Here is a 6000-nt window from a genome sequence, read left to right on the forward strand (position 1 = left end):
CCAAAAACATATTCTCATAAACTAGCCTATACATGCCATATTTACACAACTTCTATGAGTTCAAAAGTACTAAGAAATCGACTAGATAGTGTGATACTTATCTCCGATGTCGTCCGAATCGAGCTAGCTAACGAACCTCTATAAAACACGAAGAAATAAACAAAGTAAGCATTAAAGCTTAGTAAGTTGATATGTAAATAATAAGCAATCTGTTAACATGCTTTTACCAATCCTCACAACATGTTCTCAAGATAATACAATCAAAATTGCACATAGTTCCACTATTTACTTATGTTTACTTCAAGCTGTCTACTCGAGTCATAGTCACTAAATTATTTATATCTTGCGCTATAGAACTCCAAATTAAGATCTGATTGATTTTCTCGAAACTAGACTCACATATATTCTTATTATAAAATTTTTAAAATTTTTGGTTTAGCCAATAAATACAGTTAATTCTTCAAAGTCGTCCATGTTTTGCTGTCTAACAGTTCTGACCCTTCTTCTCTAAAAATTAATTATCTCTTAGTACGAAATTCAGATGATATTCCCATTTGTTTCTCTTGAAAATAGACTTATTAATAATTTTAATCATATAAATTCTAACCCATAATTATTTTTATACAACTTTTTATGATTTTCCAAAGTCAGAATAGGGGATTCTGAAATCATTCTGACCTTAGCTCACAAAAATTCAAATATCTCATAATATGAGATTCTTTTGCTTACATCGTTTCTTCTATGTGAAACTAGACTCGTTAAGCTATAATTTCATGTCTTATTCAACCTCTAATGCGATTCTCACAATTTTTAGTGATTTTTCAAAGTTATACAACTACTGTTGTCCAAAACTGTTTTATTGCAAATTTTACTCTTTCATGATTTCTTTCATACATTTCATAAAATTTCGTTTCCAGTTCCATACGTCCTCATAACACATATCATATTTCATCTATACAATTCACATAGATCATATTCCATTTCATTCTCAATCATATAATTGGTAATAGTATAATACCCGTAGAACCTAATGAAACATCGAAGGATACTCGGGTGATACAGACTATGTGCATTAATCGGTAATCCGTCAATTCATTATCATTTCCGCTCTTTCGAGCTATGATTGGTAAGCTCATTCTGAGCTGAAGAACGGTAAGCTCTATCGAGCTGAAACGGTAAGCTCATAAGAGCTGATATATCGGTAAGCTCATACAAGCTATGGTGAGTCTGCAACAAATGCAGGAGCTCGACCAAAACGGTAACCCTAGTGACATGTCACTCGTATCCTATGATTTTCTATAGTTCAAACAGGGATCAGTATTACTCAATACATTTCAAATTAAGTAAATCAATATCGTTTATTTCAACCATTCAATTCATATATATACATATTCATTTCATACAATTGCAATTAAATGAAAGTTCAATTCTAATTATACAAGCTTACCTCGAGTTGCTCAGATGTAAATTATTGACTATTCGTCCACTTTTCCTTTTCCCCGATCTAATTCTAATCTCGACTTATCTTGACATGCAAAGGAATTAAGTGGTTGAAATTTTAAGCTTCAAAAACCCTTATTTTTTTGAAAATTTCAGTGGAGAAGATAAAGCAAATGGGTTGGTAAATTTTGTTTTATTAATTTTACCATTATTTACCTATTTACTAATTTACTAATTTAACCTTTAAAAACATTAAAATTTACTCAACTGCCAAGCCATTATCATCCACTAACATATTAATGGTCTAAGTGTCATATAAGGACCTCTACTTTAAATTTCTATTCCTATTTAATACCTTTAGCTATTAGAACTCAACTTTTACGCTTTATACGATTTAGTCCTTTTTACCGAATTAAGCATTGAAACAGTAAAATTTCTTTACGAAACTTTCACCTACTAATTCTATCATGCTGTAAACTTTAATATAATAATAAAATCAATATTTTAACTTCGGATATGTGGTCCCAAAACTACTATTCCAATTTGACCCAAAAATGGGCTGTTACAACTATCTTCCTCTTAGGGATTTTCGTCCCCGAAAATCTTACCAGTGAATAGATTCGGGTATTAATCTCTCATAGCATCCTTGGTTTCCCAAGTAGCTTCTTCGACCCTGTGTCGATACCATAAGACTGTCTGTCACTAAAGAAAATTTCTTATTTCTCAGTTCTTTGACCTCGCGAGCTAATATTCTGATCGGTTATTCGTTATACGTCATATCAGGCTGTATTTCAATCTCAGAAGGAGAAATCACATGCGAGGGAACGGATCGATATCGTCGAAACATCGATACATGAAATATGTTGTGAATTTTCTCTAACTCATTCAGTAGAGCTAACCAATATGCCATTGGACCTACTCTCTCGATGATCTCATACGACCCGATGAATCTCGGACTCAACTTGCCCTTATAACCGAATCTAAGTATTTTCTTCCACGGAGAGCCTTTTAAAAACACCTTATCCCTGATTTGAATTTCAATATCTTTCCGTTTCAAATCAGCGTACGATTTTTGACAATCTAACAATCTAACGCTGCTTTCAGACTATCACAAATCACTTTAGCTTTTTGTTTAGTCTCTTTGATCAAATCAACCCCATGAATCTTATTCTCACTAAGTTCAATATAGTATAAAGGTGTTCGGCATTTGCGACCGTATAAAGCTTCGTACGGTGTCATTTTTATACTGAATTGGTAGTTGTTATTATATGCAAATTCAATCAATGATAGGTATCGCTCCCACGTACCTTTAAACTCAAGAATGCAACATCTCAACATATCCTCGAGTATCTGTATAACTCGCTCAGATTGACTATCTGTCTGCGAATGAAAAGCAGTACTAAAGTGTAGCTTTGTACCCAATGCATCTTGCAATTTGTTCCAAAAATGCGATGTGAATCTCGGATCTCTATCTGAAACAATGGATATAGGTACCCCGTGCAACCTCACAACCTAAAAGATATATAGCTCAGCTAACTTATCAAGTGAATAATCCATACGTACCAAAATGAAATGAGCCAACTTAGTCAGTCTATCGACAACTACCCAAATCGCATCTTTCTTACTTAGTGACAAAGGCAAACCCGATACAAAATCCATCGTGATTCTATCTCATTTCCACTCGGGAATTATAAATGGCTGCAGTAACCTAGACGGTACCTGATGCTCAGCTTTGACTTGTTGATAGATTAAACATTTCGAAACAAATTCTGAAATATCACATTTCATGCCATGCCACCAATAAAGTTGTTTCAAATCATTATACATTTTCGTGCTTCCTGGATGAATAGAGAAACAACTACTATGTGCGCCATACAGATTCTCTTGTTTAGGTGACAAGAAATGAAATGAAATTTTTAAAACTTCTTATGTACTCATTGGGAGCACCATGGATTTCTTGGTCATGTTTAGCATTTCACGTACTACAGTGGCAATCTATCGGATGATTTGTCCCAATTTGACGGATTCATCCCAATTTGGCGAATTCTTACCACGTTACCATTACTGTTCATATTGGGGTTTGACACCTTCCTGAATCTTCTTCGAGGCAAACACCTTTTCTTGCTTGGGAGATTTAATGTTTATGCTGTCACACCTTATGTCCGACGGATCCAAGATTTGGGCATGTAGTAGTGAAATAATCTATTTGGAGAAGTGTAATCTGCCCAAATGTTTAATTTGGCATATACATGTGGGCGTATTGTAACCGCTGTGTAAGTAAGTGAGTATTTTATTTTAGATTATTATGCTATTTAAAGAAAAAATGTTGTGTTAAGAAAAAAAGTGTAAGTATGGTATGAGTATTGCCAAAGGTATAGTACACCCTGTTTGTCTGAAGTACTATAGCAGTTAGGTTGAAAGGTTAATTGGTTAGGAATTAACTATCTTGAATAGTCCAATATCTATTTGTAACACCCCTTACCTGAGACCGTTGCCGGAGTCGAGCACGAGGCGTTATCTAACTTAACTTACTAGCTCGAAGCATAAAAATTTGCTTTTAAAAATTAATTCTCTCATGTTCATTCAATATATCCCTAAAAAGAACCCTCGAGACCCTAAACTATGCAACGAAAATGGTTCGGGTCCAAACCGGGAACATTAAAAATTTTTCGAATACTTAGACAAATCAAAATAATTTATTTCACTATTCACAATAAAATTGTCCACCTGCGTAACAGTCACTAATTTAATTATAACTCAAGTTACGAAACTCAAAATTTAGATACGTAAATTTTCCCTAAAACTAGACTCATATATCTTCTTATCATAAAATTTCCAGATTTTTTGGTTTAGCTAAATCATACATTTTATTTTTTAAAATATCCCTTGGTTCACTACTTGACAGTTCTAACCCCTCTTCACTAAAAATCAATTATCTCATGTTACGGGCTTCATATGGTGCTTCTGCTTGTTTATATTGAAAATAGACCCACTAAGGAATCTAGAAATATAAATTATGACTCATAATTATTTCTGTACAATTTTTAATGATTTTTTAAATTCAGAATAGGGGACTTCAAAAACCATTCCGACCCTTTCTTACTAAAATTCAAATATCTCATAATATATAATTTCTTTGCCTACACCGTTTCTTTCATGTGAAAATAGACTCGATAAGATTTAATTCTATATCCATTCACTCTCTAATTCCATTTCTAATTTCCTTGGTGATTTTTCAAAATCACATCAATGCTGCTGTCCAAAAACTGTTCCTTTGCAAATTTTTTACTCTCTTATAATTTCTTCATATTAACTATTGTAATAGGCCAATTTAGCCCGGGCTCATAAAAAAATAATAAACCCAAAATAATAAAATAAAGTCCAAAATTGTATCATTTGGCCCGATCGGGATGGCCCATTACTTGAAAAGGTTGAAGATCTATCTACAAGCTTGATGTATATGGAAACATAATCTTCAAGGATATGCAATCTTAGATATGATATGTAATCTTAGATATGATATGCAATCTTAGATATGATATTAGATATGATATGCAATCTTAGAAGATATGATTTTGTAATCTTAGAGATTTAATTTGTAGATACCTTTTAATCTTAGCCGTTGATGTAATTAATATGTACCGTTGGATTTGGGGAGGCTCAACTATAAATAGATGCCTCTCCCTTCATTGTAAAAGAGGGGAAGTGGGGAGTAATAATAATTCTTAAGAGTATTTACTCAAATTTCTCTCTCTCTTGCGTTCTTATTTTTGTTGATTTGTGTATAATTTATTTATTGATTTGTATATTGTTGATTTCAAATCTTTTTTTCTCTTATTATTCATTTTCAAATTCATTATTTTCAAATTTGTTTACATTTTATTTGGCCTTATATTTTTTTTATACTCTTTGTTTTAAATTCATTGGTATTTGATTATTGATGTTATTTAATCCTCTATTTGTTATTTTAGTTTTTTTTATTATTAAATTAATTATTTTAATATTATTAATACTATTATGTGGCATCATTAATCTTGTATCATTATTATTATTTATTATTATTATTATTTATTCATGCGCATGCATCGTTTTTATGTAATATATATATTGTTTTATATATAGTATACGTATGCTTATATATATTTTATACATATGTTTTTGTTTTTATTTTACTTCCTAACTTTTATATACATATATATTTTTATATTTAGTTTCAATTTTTTTTTACTTTTGTATATATGTACATGTATGTATTTAGATATTTTTCTAATGAATATTTATATATATATACGCACATGTCTATGTTTTTTATTTTCTTAAATACAAACTTATATTTTCAACACATATGTTATAATGTATATATGTATATTTATATATTTTTCTTTATTTTCATAAATGCATTATATATATATTTTTATAAATTCTATAGTCCAAAATTTTATATGTAAACCCATGTGTATGTCTTTTATTCTTTATAATTTCATGTATATATTTTGTACCTTTTTTCTCTTTATATTTTTTTGTTTATTTCCTTCATTTGCTTATTGATTTATGTTTTCA

Source organism: Gossypium hirsutum, chromosome D01 (genome assembly GCF_007990345.1).
Source record: "Gossypium hirsutum isolate 1008001.06 chromosome D01, Gossypium_hirsutum_v2.1, whole genome shotgun sequence".
NCBI classification, from domain to species: Eukaryota; Viridiplantae; Streptophyta; class Magnoliopsida; order Malvales; family Malvaceae; genus Gossypium; species Gossypium hirsutum.